Genomic DNA, 17418 nt, shown 5'->3' with positions numbered 1-17418 from the left:
ATTATCCCACTTAAGCCTCACAAAATAACTGTATGTAAGTTAAAGAACAATTTCATGGGGCGCCTGGCTGGCTCAGTTAGTAAAGCATGCGACTCTTGATCTCAGGGTTGTAAGTTTGAGCCCCATGTTGGGTATAGAGATTATTTAATAACAAAAAATCTTAAAAAAAAGAATAATTTCATGCAATGAAACAAATAAGACAAAGATAAGTTAACTGTGTATGCCCAGGATCTCATAGGCTACAGGAAAGTCAGGATTTGAACTCAGATCTTTCTGACTCCAGCTTGTTATCTTAGTCCATGCACTGTACTATCTCCCTCACCTGTGCTAAATGTTGTTTCCCTAGCCCCTAGCACAATGCCTGCTGCATGGAAGGTACTCAATAAATATTCAATAAGTGGATAACAATTAAAATGTGTAAATGAACAAATGAATGAGGAACCTAGCTCGTAGAAGACAGTTAGTGTTACTACTCTGTTGATCAGTCTTCTCTGCTAACTCTATCAGATAAAAAGGTTTATCTTCAACAGAGGCAACATGCAATAAGAAAAATTATAATGTGCCTTCTATTATTGCCATGACAAAATGAGAAAGTAGACAAGCAACTGATCAATCCTATTCTTTCACATACTATCAGGCAGGGTATGATTTTAACTTGAGCATGTTGATAGCTGCAGATCAGAAAAGCAAATATCAGTTCATGCTAGTTTTAGAGTCCTGTTAATCTTCCAGATTGTTATTTGGACACTAGCTGTCAGCATATTTTATGTATTTCCTACATGTCTCCTGAACACAGCTGTGCTAAAACTCCGAGGGCTCATTTTAACACACGAGAGCAGCTTGGACTAGTTGGAAATGCACGAGATGTGGAGTCAGCAAGCCTGAGTTCAGGTCTTGGCCATCCACTTACCAGCTGTGAAGCTTTAAGCCCAAGCATCTCAAATGAAATATGCATGCCCTAGAGGTTTGGGACATTATGCTGGAAGGTCTCAGAGATGCAGGATAAACACAATGCATTCATTCATTTATTAAGCAAATATTTATTGAATGCCAGGCATTGTATTTCAAGTGAAATGAACAAGACAGATAAGGTTGCCGTTCTCATGAAGCCTTAGATTCTTCAGAGAGACATCAGTTCAGATACAGATGAACACTATTAAAAAAAAAAAGATATCATGAAGTTACTTTTTAAAGGCTTGATAACAAGTTTATTTTAAAAGGCTTGGTAATGGATTATTATTAGTTGCCTACCCAGAATTCACTTTCCCCTTTCTATTGGCATCTGTTTTCAATTAGATGTCTACTATGGCTACACACCACCCATGGGATGGGCACTGGTTGGCTTAGGCCAAATATATTCAACTTCCCATTGGTTTAGGGGTAGCCAGGTAATCTAAACAGTCCAATCAGCATTAATCTTGGGACTCCGGCATGCAATCCTGGTATCAAAGTCGTTTTTACTGCTTTTCCTCTCAGCACCGGAGAATGAAGATATAATGTCAAGAGGTGCTGGGGCCATTTTGCTGCTAGGATGAGAAGAGCTTAAGGATGAAGCCAATGTGAAGAGAAGGGTGCAGGTAAGTGGACCCCACTCTGGGGTTTGCCTCATCTCTGAACTTCAAGATATAAAGGCTAATAGATTCCTTTATTGCCTAGCTGATATGAACCAACTCCTCTGTTTCTCGCACCAGAGACCTCATAACTGATACAGAAATTTGGTTCCAGGAGTGGGGTACAGTAAAAGACAAACCCTAAAACGTGGATTTTGCCGAGCAGAAGTGATGAGATAAACGGCAGAGGCCTGTTGGGAGTCAGGCCTGGACCTAGAGGCATATCAGGGGAAATGGTAGGAAATATCTAGGATTGTTGATTACAGAAAGGTCCTACAATAAAGAAACAATCTTAAGAGAAGTGACCCATCTGAAGGCAGAGAAGGTAAGAAATATGGTTTTGCTTAGAAAGGCCCTCTCTAGGTATGGACTGCAATCAGGACAACTGGAATCTAACAGTGCTGCAAAGACCAAATACTCTGCTTTCCAAGTGAAGGTTCATACAAGTAAAGATAGGAGGTAAGACTGGGGCAAAGGACAAGCCTGACCCTTTAGTCCACCCCCAAACTTCCAACTAACAGCCCTCACCTGACAAAGCACATTAGAGCAGCTGTGATGGAAACTGGGGTCAGGGAAGAAATCATTCTACTCCAAGTTATTGTCAGAAAGTGTCCAGAAACAGAAACCAACACAAAAGTAGCAGCCATTACACTGAGGCTTTAGGGGACGGTCATACAACAGGGGCCTGGCATCAGACAATATAAAGTCCTAGACTGAATACAATGACCAGAGGTAGGCTGTCTGTCTATGGTTCCTAGCCTTTGGAAGTGACAAGTCAAATATCTTGATGATAACTAAGCTTACGAAGGAGCTATATGGCCAAAGAAATCCCAGTCCTGGGCAACCACAGTCTATGACTGTTCAACTCCTATGGCAATCTCACTCTTTGAAGTCACACACAGAAAAGGAGATTATGCAACTCCTAGAAAGGGAAACTTCTCTAGATATGTCAATGAACAAAAAGCCTCCAAGAGAAAAAAACCAGAGCCTTGCCAAATTGATTCGGCTACTCCTCCACAGCCTTATCAGAACATGAGGCTGAGAAGAAAAAAGCAAATCCTTGGTACCAGCATTTCCAAGCCAGAGTCCTGAGATTCACCCTGATCAAACTATTTAAGTCATGTTCACCTCCAAGTCACATAGCCACCCCAGGGGAATTATGTCTTATGTGTATTATTGTCTGGAATGTGTGTTCATGTGTGTGCATGCATGCTTTCCCAACTCTCCTCTTTTATAATTGAGATTTCTTTCATTGTAGTCATCCCTGGTCTTTCTCTACTATTGTATATTGGATGTGTTGGTGATTGATACATTTGTCTTAGCCATACTTTAACCAACCAAGAAGAGCTATATCCAGACCGAAAGAAGGTTTCCTATCCCCCAGAATTCCTGGACATGGAACTAGATGCAGTATTGAATGATACTTGGGTTGTCTATTTGGGGGGACAGAATGATTGTACTTTATGTAGATATGGATGGACATTTTTGAAAAATGCATGTATGGGCAGATAGATGTATGTAGGTGCTGTATAGTCAAAGGGGTAGACTATCTAAAACCACTTAATGTATATCCTAGGATTTAGCAAATAAGTTAATATAGTATGGAAAATGAAAGCTAGGCTTCTTACAGTCAGAGAAAAGAATTATAAATAAGGAAAGGGGGAAGGCTAGAATGAACTTGGTGGTGTTGGATTAGAATTGGAAGTTAGCAACATGAACTCATAATTTTTAATATGTAGATGCACATAGAAATTGACCTAGATATCTATCTGAGAGAAAGCCTAGAAGTAATGACACTCAGTATTAAAAAATACAGATCTTAATTGCCCAGATCTTGGTTTCTGAACACCATTCTCCTGTAAAAATTACTAGGGTTCTTTGGAGAAATGGCTGATTCTAGGTCTGAGGCAACGAAAGTACAAGATGAGCATGCAATATCTTATGCTGTTAGAAATAAGGAAGTCCTAAAAAAGAAATAATGGGGATATGTCAAAAGCACATAGGAGCCTACTTGAAGGGCCCCCCAGTGGTCAGATCGGGGACAATTTGAACAACAAAATAAATAATGCTAATAATAGATTATAACCCATAGAATAAAATGAGAATCCACAAACTATACTGATATACACAAACAAACAAGTGGGAGAGAAGAAAAGTAAAGTAGAAGTCCGCTAAAAATGTAGAAGGAAATAATGCAGTTAGAAAATCACCATTTGGCAAACACCACAGTAATAATTGTTTCAGGTAAAACTCATCAGTAAATGCTAAAATTAGTAGACAAAAGTCTGAGAAATAAGATATTTACCTAATCTCAAAGTATCTTCCCGAAAGTTTATGATTAATCACAGTGGGGAAAATAGTGACATTATAATAGTGAAACATGGCAAGCCCCAGCTTCATTCAGTGATCAAGGTTTTCCTCACTGTAATGGTCTGAGTCACCATCATGTCTCCAGTTAGGATGCACTCAGGTGGATATATCATCACTCTCTGTTATTTATTCCAAAAATGATAACCTGAATTTAAATCATGAGCAAACATCAGGCAAACCCAAACTGAGAGCCATTCTACAAAATAACTGACCAGCATTCTTTAAAAATGTCAAGATCATGAAAGACAAAGAACTCTTCCAGATTAAAGGCCACTAAGGAGACATAAAAACAAAAGCAAAGAGTGATCCTGGATTAGGTCTTGAACCAGAGAAAAGATATTAGTGGAACAGTTGGTGATATTTGAATAAGGTCTGTAGATTAGTAACAGTGTTGTAGCAAAGTTAACTTCCCCATATTGATCTTAGTACAGAGGTTATGTTGGATGTTACCATCTGGAGAACGTGAGTGAAGAGTGCACAAGGAGTCTTTGTACTATATTTGTAACATGCTTGCAAGTGAAATCACTTCAAAATGAAAAGCTCAACACTTTTTAAATTACATTTTAAAATATGAAAGAAAAAACCATCAGCCTTTAAAATGTTTCCATGCCCCCTCTTCTTTCAAATCTTCCCTGACCTCTTAACTATCATAATTCCATATGTAAATTCATGTCTATATTCTAATGGTTTCTGTTATGACTCAGAGGTCCAAAGACTGGCAGCCTTTGGGCTAAATTGGGCTTCAATCTTTTTAGGTTAGGCTGGCACAAAAGTCTCCCCATCCCTGAAGATTTGATTTGTCACAGCTCCCAACTACTCTTTATTGTTTCAGACATCAGGCTGGCTCTACTCATTTATATGACTTTTTTTAGTAGTAGTTTAAACATTACTACCAAAATTTTGAAGCCTTGTGTAACAAATTAAGCATAATATATTTTCATAGATAACTTGACTTTGGGCTCTGTTCGAATAGTCACGTTTGCTGATTCATTGGTCTGAGTTAATGTTTGCCTGACTTTTATTACATCATGAAAATAAGTGGTATTTCATTTTTGACTCAGAAATAGCCATTAGTCACCAAATTCCTCCCACTGTTCTTTGAGTTTAATGGCAGTTTAGATCAATTGCCAAAATGAGGAGGTTCAGAGATATTCTGCATTTATTACTCATTTCTCAGAAACCTGATGGGCTCTGGGTGTAGAGATTACATCATCTCTTCCAGATTCTTCTTCTACCCTATAATCTAATCACCTGAGAAGCTTTTAAAATACTGATGCCTAGATGCTACTCCCAGAGATTCAGATTGAATTCTTATGCAGCAGGACCTGGACTTTCTTTCTTTTCTTTCTTGTTTCCCAGATAATTCTAATGTGCACCTAGTTTTGAGAACCACTGATCTTCCTTGGTTACGTTTGAGGTGATTGAGCACCTATTGTCCTAGGGAAAGTGTGTAATAGAACTTTGGTACCTTGACAAAGTTTATCTTTCAATACCCCTTGATATGTAGGGCAGCTCACTGAGAAGAAAGTATACATTAAAATTTCCTGGGGAGCTCGCTAAATGTGCAGATACCAAGGTCACACCCTCCCAGATTCTGATTCAGTGTTTACTACACACCATGATAATTACCTGTTAGCTGCTCCATAGAAAGAAGACCTATAGCTCTCTGTGTTCAAAGCTTTATTTCTGAATTACTTGTCCTGACCCATTCATTCCTCCCACTACTTTGCTTCTTATTAATCCCATAAACTTCCAAATGTGTTGCTCATGCTCTAATTTTCATCATCGCTTCTCTCATTAGGCTTAACTTCTGACATTTTCTTCTTGGCTCCTCGTTGACCATGGTCTGATCTCCCTCTGTGAATCTGCATTTGTTTGTCTTGGGAAACTGTCCACACAGGTAGGCCTGTTCTTCCCAGAGATTTCCCTGCTGCAAAGTCACCTCTCCCAGCTTCCATATGCTGCATTTACCCCCATTTGAGCCTCATTGTATTCACTGGGTAAAAAGCCTTCTTAAACCTGGATGGCTTAACACAACAAACATGATTGGATAGCTGGCTGTTTGGACCAGCTGGGCTAGAGTGGGATCACTTTCATCTTTGAGATCTCACCTGGGATGGCTGGGATGGCTTGGGTCCTCTCTCCACCTGATCTCTCATTCTCCATCAGTTCTCTGGGCTTCTTCATATGGTGGTGGAAGGGCTCCATGGAAAAAGCAAGAAAGGGCAAGCCCCAATAAACAAGTGTTTCTTCAAGCCTCTGCTTGGGTTACATTTGTGTATGCCCCGTTGATCAAAGCAAGTCACATGGCCAAGCCCAAAGTCAATGTGAGAGGTGGCTACCTGAAGGCATGAGTCACTGGTGCCCATTACTACAAAAATAGACCACAGCTTTCCCCCTAATGCCATTATTCATGTCCCTGTCATACGCAATACTCCCTTCCTCCGAGCATCCCTACAAATCTCATTCACCTGTAGCATTAGGCTCAAAGTCCTGGGTCCTGTGATTTCTGTCAAGTCCAAATGAGGGTGAGTTCCTTGGCTATGGCTCCTTTGGGTTCAGAAACCTGTAACTGGAAGAGACAAATTATATGCTCTGCAAACACTCAACAAACCTTGAAAGATCGGACCGGGACAATCACAGTAAATATTTCCATCCAAAAATGCAATTAAGGGAAGATACATAGCAGGTACTGGTTCGTAAGAATTCTGGCATCCTGCCAGGCATGTGTTGCCAGGTCTTCCCAGAGCAGGACCCAGTTCTGTGCCTGGGAGTGGCTTCCCAATCCATTGTTCCCTATCACTCTTGGCGCCTGTGGCCTGGCTCTTGGCTTTGCCTTCCTTTTTGCTTAAGAAATAGCCTGTGTTGGCTTCTAAGTAGCTCTCTGAGGTTGCTTCTTACTAAAAAAAAAGTTGGGGGCCCAAAGGCCCTTTTGCAGTTTGTGAAACCTCAGCCCCTTTTACTCCAAGCTGGCTATGTACTTTTCTGTTGCAGTTTGTTTGCTTTTAATTAAGAGTTTGCTTTTGGTTTTTTTTTTTTTTTAAGAATAGTTTTGGGTTCACAGCAAAATTGAGGGGAAAGTACAGAAATTTTTCATCAGCCCTCTTCCACTACACGGCGTAGCCCCTCTGTGATCAGCATCCTCCACCGAGTAGTACATTTGTTACTACCGATACACCTTCGTTGACATATCATGATCACTCAAAATCCATAGTTTAGGGTTCACTCCTGATGCCGTACCTTCTCTGGTTTTGGACAAATGTATAATTATACATACCATCATTATGGCATCATACAGAGTATTTTCAGCTCCCTATAAAACCTCTGTGTTCTGCTTATTCATCCCCACCAAACCCTGGCAACCACTGATCTGTTTATTGTCCTCTCAGATTTTCCAAAATGTAGCTGTGTGTGTGTGTGTGTGTGTGTTTTCAGTACAACTCTCTTTAAAATGTCGTAGATGTTCTATGATCGTCAATTCAGTTCACTACATGCTCCAAAACCACATCCATAAATTCTTTTTGAGACTGGCGTCTCTCTTCTTTGGGCATGTCTAGCTGCTATGAAATAGTGCCATTAAGATTCTTAGAAGTTCTTTGGTCTACCTGTGATGTTCCACTGGAAACCACCTTGGAAAACCCAAAACCCAAAGATCAAGAACAAATAAGTTGAAAAAAAAAAAAAAAAGAATGGGACAGGATTGTTTCTGCAAGGGTAGCCACGTAGAAAGAGACCAGGAATTTGCGATGAACAGATCTGGGACACGTGCTTCTCACCGGACACTGTGTAGATGAGCTGAGCCTGATTAAAGGCACCTGACTGGGCAAACAGCCATGATTTGACAGCTGCTGTCCCAATATATATGCAGCTTCCCGAAGTATTTTTTTTCCTTAAGGTATTTTACAAGTAGGGGAGCCTGGGTGGCTCAATCATTGAGCGTCTGCCTTCGGCTCAGGTCGTGATCCCAGGGTCCTGGGATCGAGCCCTACATCGGGCTCCCTGCTCCGCGGGAAGCCTGCTTCTCCCTCTCCCTCTCCCCCTGCTTGGGTTCCCTCTCTCACTGTCTCTCTATCAAAAAAAAAAAAAAAAAGATATTTTACAAATATGTTTGCAAGTTATTTCATGGTGTTTGTCATATATGGCTTTAGATGGCTGGATGGTTCTCTATCAAATGAATATGTCATCATTTACCATTCCTCTATAGCACCTTACTCCGGCAGTTTTGGTTTTCTGCTGTTAAAATAATGCTGCTGTCATCATTTTTATACATTTTTACTTGTGAGTTCATTGATTATGATGCATTTTCCAACCTTTTAAGAATTGGATCATTGGGGGGACGCCTGGGTGGCTCAGTCGGTTAAGCGTCTGCCTTCAGCTCAGGTCATGATCCCAGGGTCCTGGGATTGAGCCCCGCATCGGGCTCCCTGCTCTGCGGGGAGCCTGCTTCTCCCTCTGCCTCTGTCTCTCTCTCTGTCTCTCATGAATAAATAAATAAAATCTTAAAAAAAAAAAAGAATTGGATCATTGGGTAATACCATAGAAACATATTTGAGGCAAGTGAGCTAAGGGGCCAGTGTTTTCTAGAAGAATTGTACCAGTTTATGATGTTGTCATCAGCCTACCTACTTCCCTGAAGACTTACATTCTTACTATTTTTCTTTCCTTTTTAGAGTTTAGCAGACAAAATGGCACCTCATGGTTTTAATTTCCATTTCTTTAACTGCTAAGTAGACAAGCATTTTTCCTTTTGTTAAATGACTCAAACTGACTTTTCATGTGTGACATCTCCAATTGTAGAGTGTAAAATTAACATTAGGCTTGGCTGCAAATGACAAAAAAACAGAAACTTCAAACAATACAAAATTGAACAGTGGCTTTTTTTCTTTCTCACAGAAAAGAGGTCTGGGGGCAGTCCAGTGCTATATGGCAGCACTCCAAGCTGTCAGGGACCCAGGCTCCGTAGATCTTTAATTTTTTACATTTTTTTAAATTTAAATTCAGTTAGCCAACATATAGTACATCATTTGTTTCAGATGTAGTGTTCAATGATTCATCAGTTGCGTATAACACCGAGTGCTCATCACATCATGTGCCCTCCTTAATGCCCATCACCATGTTCTGTAGATCTTATTGTTCGTCTCAATCCTCAGCATGAGGTCCTAGCACCTGATTTGCATTCCTGTTTGCAGAAAAGAGATGGGGGTGGGGGTGGGATAAGCCAAACTTCTCTTGAAGGACATTTTCATTTCTCTTGTGTTTATATCCCATTGGTCAGCACTTAGTTTTATTTCCAAGGGAACAAAAGGGAGAAGAGCTATGGCGTTGACCAGCAGCCTCTGCCACATATAGTAAATCTCTGTCTGCCATCGGGGCTGAGAAAGTAGCAGCTCTGGGAGGAGAAGATGGTGCCGTTTGGCAGGGGAGTAAATGTGGGAAGAGTGCCAGGACTCAGGCTGGCGCAGAGATGGGTGTGTGCTGGTGGGAAAATGCCACCCATGGGAAGTTGGCTTCTCTCTGATCTTGGACCCTTCCCAGGCTTAACTCAGCCTTCTCGAATAGACCTTCCATCTCCTCCCCAAATTCTCATTGTTTTTCAGGGCCCTGCTCCCATCTCAACTCCTTCACTAGCTTTCCCTTACTGACTCAAGCATTCATTGCTCATTTGAACCTAGACACTGAGACAGGTTTTGTTAGGTTATCATTTCTATGTGTAGTTGGCCCAACGAGATTACAAATTTATGAAAAGCAGGTGTAGTACCTTACGTTTTTCAATGGCCAGCCCTCCTATGTCCCCTTCCACATTCTCTTATCTCAGTTTAGGAATCCCTGCTTACTCCCAAATATCCCGTTTTGGGGGAACCACGGTTTATAAATTCAGTGAACACGATTTGCTCGAGAAGGTATCAAGTGTTTATTTGCAGAATCAGCTTTCATGTTCTTCCAGTTGGTAAACAAGCTGTATGGCACTAGGATAAGAACATTTGGAACTCAGTAATATGATGTTTTGTTTTGTTCTTTTGTTTTGATTCCACAGAATTGCTTTATAGACAGCACAGAGCCATCAAAGGATATATTCCTGAAAATTGTTACAAGTGGCTTGAAACTGTGTATCAGGGATACAGTAAGTGGATGACAAATTGGAGGATGGTGCTGGTCATCAAGATGTAGCCATCTGTTTCATAAAAGGGGGTTATTTGCCCATTTAGTCACAAATCTGTAATATGTGTCATGTGCTTGCTACAGAAGGCACAGTGTCAGGTAATGTGGGGTCAGATCGAAGGGAGACTCAAGAGGAACCAGACCAGGATTCTGCTCTCAAGAAGCTTTGGAGAAAGTGAAAAACACACACATTAGTGTAACCTTTTCATTATCCCTTTACCTGTTGGAGAGTGGAAGAAACCCCATTAGCAGAAAGAAAACATTGCTATGGGTTGACCAAGCGCAAATAGGCAACAGAAGAGTAGCTCGAAGCAGCCCTTGACTCTGCCCTGGGAATACACCTCAGTCTGGGGTGAGTCACCTCAGATGGGGCTCAGGAATAGTTCTGCCCTCTCTCTGCACTCCTCTTCCAGGGTTTCTTTGCTTTTGCTCTCTCTCGCCCCTCCTCCTGGGCCCTTGTGCTTTGGTTCGTGGCTTGTGCTGATCATAGGCAAGGAAAAGCAGCTTTCCTGGTCAAGCTTCAGAGTGCATCTTTTATTCATTCAACAATCGTTTGATCAAATATTTTTTAAAAAAATCTCCACCTTCCTCTTGCCAATATGGACTAATAGCATTACCCCAGTGTGTTATTATGCTCATAGAGATTCTACCTTTTTTCCTACCTCTACCAAGAATCCTCTACATTATCTGCTTTTATATCCTACCTTGATATGAAGCAGAGCCCTAAGGAGAGAAGGTTTGGTTGGGAAGAACCCTGTCCTCCCCCAGGGGGAAGCAATGGGGTCATAAGGAGGAGCAGAGAAAGTGCCCAGAAAGTGGGGTAGGGATGAGTGCCAGGATCAAGAGGACAGTATAAACCCAGGTAGGATGGCAGGCATCCTCAGGGCTGTGGGGGAGTGGAATTTGCATGTGTGTGCAGGGCTGAAATTGGGGCGTTTTTGATAATCTCTCTTGTTAGGCTTGACCTGTCATGTTGATGGTTAGGTATTTGGCTTTTCCCCTACAAGAAGGGGTAGAAGGAAAAGGTGTGAAAGGTGAGAGAAGGATTGTTGAGGGCCTAGGCTAGGAAGCTGAGGAGGCAGTGTGGAGCCAAGAACAAGTGTGGCCTTGGAATCAGGTAAAAGAAACAGCTGAGTTCACATGTCCTCTCAATCAGATATTGACCGTGCGGATTTGGGCAAACTACTTCTTTCTCACGTGTAAAATGAGGATAATAGTGCTGACATCACATCTAACACACAGTAATGTCTTGTTTCTCCACAGAGGTCATTAAATATTTTAAGCATAACGTGCTGTAAGATGTATGGCTAATGGCCTTATTAAGCAGGCTATAAACTGCACCTTGATAAAATGATAAATGAATGAGTCCTTTTATAGCTACAAAATTATTTAATAGATCACTCATCCGGATCCAGTGGTTCACTTCCAGAAAGTTCTTGACACATCTGGAGTTGTCAGGCTGGGGCTTGAAGAAGGAGGAACCCCTGTATTTCTAAGGCAAGGAAACCTCAGGGGTACAGGTGCTTGGATGTTCCTCTTCTCTGCTTGCCAGCGAGGGGGGCCCCTCAGCCTAAAAACATCTGCCAGGGAGCTGGGGTGAGAAAGGGCAGAAGCCATGTGGGAGGCACTATGGGAGGAGTTTGGGAAAGAAGATGACAGGATGCCAAGGAAATTTTGTTTGGTTTAGAGATGTGGCCTCAGGCCAGTTCCTTTCCTTCTCCCTTCATCCAGAAAAACAGAACTCAAGAGTAGAAGTCACCACCTTCTTCCTACCCCCTTTCCCAGTCCTGTTCTCTGCTCAGCTATGGCAGTCCTCCAGCGGCAGGACCTGTGTGGGGAGAAGAGGGGCAATGGGGACCCCAGAGGGGTTCTTAGGTTCTAATGCCCAGCCTCTCACCCGTTGAGACATCCAGCACAATCAGAAACTAAGATCCCAGGTCGCTGGGAGCCAGATGGTGCCTACAAGGTTGAGAGTGGGGTGGGGAGAAGAAAGGAATCACTGGGACTTGTGGGAGGACAGCTCTCTCGCTGGCTTGTCGACATGGGGGGCTTTAGATCTTTGGCTTGAAGGAAATGGATATTGGGGTGGGTACAGTCAAGGGAAGAGGGTGGTCAGAGAGTGCCCCAGAACAGCCACTGTTAGGGACACACAAAGTCCCATCAAGGAGTACACAGTCGTGGGTAATTTCAATAGAATCAGTCTCCAGACCCTGGTTCCCATATGGGCTTTTCCCTAAAATGGATTCCCCACCCCCCCGGGGGGGGCACGTCCTAGGTGTCAGACTGGTTCTCTCCCTCAACTCCCCATTTGCAGTGGCCCCCTAGGTACTTTTCAAAAGGAAGCCCCATCTCCCTTGCGTCTGCCTTTCCCTAGGAGCTCTGCCTCCCACAGGAAAATCCTCCAGTGCACCCAATAAAATGTCGACTTGAAATATTGATGTCTGAATCTCTAGTATGCGTTTGGCATTGATTTCAAGTAGGAGGAGGTGAAGGATTAAGATTATAGCTTCAAATTAAAGTAAATTATATAGGATAGTTTCTTAAACATTTACTCAAGCACATGGAGAAACAATCTTCTTTGGCTTTTACCAGATTATTATCATATGCATATCATAATGCATTTTTAATCTGGGTACAAGTCTCCTGCTTGCTTCAGCTTTTCTGTACATTTAGTGGCCCTATGAATAGCTTCTCTTCTTTTTGGTTGGTAATTTCTACAAAATATTGTCTTATTCTAGCAATAAGCAATACTCATCCATAATACAAAAACTAATCTTTAAAAAAAAGACTTGTTTCTTACTTTATGCTTGATGATTATTTTAAAATTTTATATTATGATTATTTTATTTCACCCAATGATTTACTAATATAAATTATAATGATAAATCACCTGTAATATTGATTAACATGTAAATTCTTTTGGTGACAGGAAATTTTCACTTTTTCAATTTTGAATTAATAATAAGACAAATATTCAACTTAGAAAAAATTTAATATGTAAAGTTTTAACTTATGTACTTATTTTATAACCAAGAATTATGATATGGTGACCAATACAAGATTTTTAAGCTTAGAAGTATATCCTACTAAGATAAAGTTCTGTGGGTAACATAGATGGAAATATGCATGCAAGGAGGACTAATAAACGAGGGAAAATTTCTGGCTGTTAAAAAGAGCTGATTCATGTGTCTTTTGAATAGATGAAGGTGGGTATTCAATACATTTTATCGAGTGATTTAACCACCTTTAAAAGTCAATATGCCAGGAGTTACATATTTCTCAATTACTTAAACTTGCAATAAAAATGTTAAAAGTTAACTTAAAAAACATGTGAGGAGGATATATAGTTTTTCAAAAAATGTTAGGAGATCCCAGAACATTTATAGATCTCTGCTCTGGGAGGTGGAAGGTGAATGTAGAAATGGAAGGCGTGGAGCAGCTTTTATAGTTTTTAGACAAAGAAACAATAAATTTGTGAAGAATTGACAAAACAAAGATGTTTGGGCTAGGGGTGGGAATGGTGAAGAGTAACTGGAAAGGTGAGAGTGAGTTTAACAAGGTTTGTTTACAGAGTCCTCTGATGCCTTTCAGGGTTGATAGGGGTCTGGCTCCAGTGAGATGGAATGTATTTCCTGCCTTTAGGCAGAAAAGGGACAGCTTTTTCTGCATCTACTGCTTCTAATTGTCTTCGGCTCAAAATACTTTTTATGTCAAAGAGGCGTATCTGGGGGCGGTATATTCTGATTTCCTTCAAGTGTATCATAGAATTCTTTAAGGGTGATGGCATCTTCACCCTGATGATATATAGAATGTGTGCTTCTGAATTATTATGTTTTAAAGGTTTCCCAATTTCAATTTCTACTACAGTAAATATCAGTAAATATAATCCAATAGATAGAACAAAAGTTTTTTGGGTTTTCAGTAATTGTTAAGAGTACTGAAGAGTCCAAGACCAAAAAGTTTGAGAATTGCTGCCTGAGATCTTATATTTCAACACTTGTTTTGTAGATTTGGAGAAAGAGGTCCCAAAGAGAGGAGATCAGTTGTTCAGGATCACACGGAGCTTGAGGCAGAGTTGAGAAGAAGACTCTACACTCCACACTGCCCAGGTCACTTTGCGGATTAATCGCTGGCCACAGCACTGAAACCCATACATTCCCTTACTTCCCTCCAGGTATATGGGGCAGGAGTTTATCTGCCCCCTTTACCTCCTGCCTCCCTCTCCACCACCCCTGGGGAGCACGGGGTCTTCTAGTATGAGAATGCAGCAAAACAACGCTACTGGAAGCCCATCATATAAGCAAAATTGGTAAAGTAGGGTTTGTTCGTGCTCCTCTCTGAAGGATGGTAGCCTTCTCTGATGGAGCCAGAAGTAGGTCATCCTGAGACAGGAGTAGGTAAAAGATGGAAGCAGCAGAGTAGGCCAGATGGGTCTGCAGCAGACTCAGTTTTAATTGAAAGGTGACCAGGCAGGAACACTCAAGATCTCCTTTGCCTCATTTCTTGGATCCCAATTGTGACCCTAAGCTGCTGTGACTACAGTTACTGTCTTTCTGTTAATGGACTGCTCCCGTGGCCCTTTCAGACATGGTGAAACAGAACAGTTGGGAGACGCATAGGAGGAGCCTTAGAATTTTCTAGTGCATTTGCTCATTCAACTCAGTGGTGTTCGTTGAGTTCTCGCTGCATGCCTCAGCCAAGTCTGGGCCTTGGAATGCAACGTGATGCGACAGACACAGGCCCTGTCTCATGGACACCACCTCTTAGCAGAATGCTCCATGCCCTCCTTTTGCAATGCCTGAGGTTCAGAGAGGTGAAGGGACTTGTCCAAAGTCACACAGCCACGTGAGGAAAGAATTTGCCGAACATGTGCCTTGTGCCTGCACCCCTGATACAGCAGAAATAGGCACAGATGAGCTTGTTAGAGAGATGAGACTTATGCCCAAGTTGGTATTATAAAGATTTAGAGGGCACAGGTGAGGTGAATCGGAAGTAATTATTTAATTTCTTTAATGACTTAAGGGCAGTTTTCGTGCAAGAAAAAAATTAGTCAGGGGGCTCATTTTTGTGTTTGTTGTTTGTTTCTTTAAAGTTCAATTTATTAAGCTACACATTTAAAACTCAAGTTCTTAATTTTAAATTCTGCTTATAAATAAATACTTATAAATCTAGAAAATTTGAAAAATCATTTTTCAAGGCCTTAGATGGATATGTTATATCACTTACAAATTCAGTTAAACTACTTGAAATATTTTAGACTGCACATACAAATTTAATACATTTGATTTCCTTTTTAAGTAACTCAATCGCCTGATTTAACAAAACATCTTGAGTGCCTGAATACACTCTCAAGGAATTAACAGGTCCCAATCTTATAAGGGTAGTGAAGCTTAAGTTTTCTCAGATGTTTCAATGCTACATAAACTTAGTGAGATTTCTACTTGAAATCAAAAGTCTAAATTAGTTATTCAATTAACATTGTAAGATGAAATTTTAATGCTGATCTATTTATAACTCAAATAGGACAAATTATCCTAAATGTTCACATACCTAAAATATCAAATGTGCACAGATTCCTAAGGCAAAATATGAATACTGTAGTTTTGGTACTCTTAAACAGTTCTATACCAAATTTGACATCTTTCTCAAATAAAAGAAATTAGGGGATAGTTCAGATCATCCTGCCATATTCTGGGAATTACCTCCCCAGGGAAGTTTGGGGGTGACTTTCTCAGCCTGCTGGAGATTGCACAGATATTGACTTGATCCTTCCCTGTTGCCCTGTTTGTCAAGAGCACTCTGAGCGGTGTCGCCAGGCTTGGCTTTACCATTCATGTTAGACGGTCACTGATTTTGCTGCTCAAAGAAAATTTTAGCTTTCCCTCAAAATGGTCATTTGCTTGGATTTTACTTTTCTTTGGATCTTAAGATATGTAAAAGTAATTATGCCAAACATAAAACAGCCTTGACCTGAGAGACTCCTGCATTGGTTGATCACCCCTGTTTGTAGAACCTCACGATTCTTAGGAATATTAAGGTGTTGATGTGTGTGCCACCGGATGGTGATACATTTCCATCTGTGACATACAGACAGTCCTCCCTCTACTTTAAAGTCACATTTGAGGATGAGGCCTTGGGTCTTCAAGGAATGTACAACTTGGCATCCTTTCTCTTAACTCTCGGGAGCTTCTTAAAGTGTTACATTTTTTTTTAATTTTTTTTTAAGATTTTTATTTATTTATTCATGAGAGACAGAGAGAGAGAGAGGCAGAGGGAGAAGCAGGCTCCCCGCGGAGCAGGGAGCCCGATGCGGGACTCGATCCCAGGACCCTGGGATCATGACCTGAGCCGAAGGCAGACGCTTAACCATCTGAGCCACCCAGGTGCCCCTTAAAGTGTTACATTTTGACTTACCTCTTTGAAAGCCCTCCTGCACCTGCCGCAGGAGGCCCAACATACCTGCGAGGAGGGTAACAGATGTGTGAGGAACTGAGTAAGAAATTCTGTGAAAATGTGGAGTCATGCGGAAGGCTGGTGTAGAGTTGACTCAGCAGAGCAGAGAATGAAGGCTAGCCTTCAAAGAAGTTGAGCAGCACGGAGGGTGGGAACTGGTGGAAAGGGAAGGTCTAAGGAAGCGTCCTGGAGGCTGATGAGAATGAGGGGTTTCTGAGAGATGGAATGCTACGACGCAAACTGAGTGGGTGCCTACAGTGGCCAGCCTCTATCTTAGTTGTTGTACAGGTATTGACTAACTCATTTCCTTCTCCGGGCACCCCTAGAAGGTACATATCATCATTGTTGCCATTTTCCAGAGTGGGGAAGCTGAGGCACGGCGAGCTTAAGTCATGCCCTGGTAGACTGTGTGCTTGATGATGGAAGATACTTCAGCATACGCTTCAGTGTGACATTTGAGGAGGTGGCAGGGCCCCCCCAACCCCCCAGCTCCTCTGGCCAGTCTTCCTGGCTGCGCCTCTTGTCAAGAATATTATTCAGTCTGCCTTGAAGTGATTCTTTCTTTCCTTTTTTTTAAAAGATTTTATTTATTTATTTATTTGAGAGTGTGTGCCCATGCGTGAGCAGTGGGGGAGGAGCAGAAGGAGAGGGACAAGCAGACTCCATGCTGAGTGCGGGGGGTGGGGGTGCTCCATCCCACAACCCCGAGATCACCACCGGAGCCAAAATCAAGAGTCAGACACTGAACCGACTGAGCCACCCAGGGGCCCCAAAAGTGATTCTTTCATGCAAGGTGCTTGTTGGTGTGCTTGAGGATAGAGCAGGG

General features: G+C 41.6%; 1 long non-coding RNA gene across 1 annotated transcript in view; it reads left to right on the top strand.

Annotated features, from left to right (window-relative positions):
* The window catches only part of LOC118006500, a 125238-nt gene that overhangs the window by 12815 nt on the left and 95005 nt on the right, over positions 1–17418 (top strand). Inside the window, exon 2 of the long non-coding RNA XR_004678092.1 lies at positions 1477–1577. This is a non-coding gene — a long non-coding RNA (uncharacterized LOC118006500). The remainder of the gene's footprint in view (positions 1–1476; positions 1578–17418) is intronic.

The sequence above is a fragment of the Mirounga leonina genome, unplaced genomic scaffold, assembly GCF_011800145.1.
Source record: "Mirounga leonina isolate KUSES-001 unplaced genomic scaffold, KU_Mleo_1.0 Mir_97, whole genome shotgun sequence".
Lineage (NCBI taxonomy): Eukaryota > Metazoa > Chordata > Mammalia > Carnivora > Phocidae > Mirounga > Mirounga leonina.
This window is presented reverse-complemented; position numbering and strand designations above follow the sequence as displayed.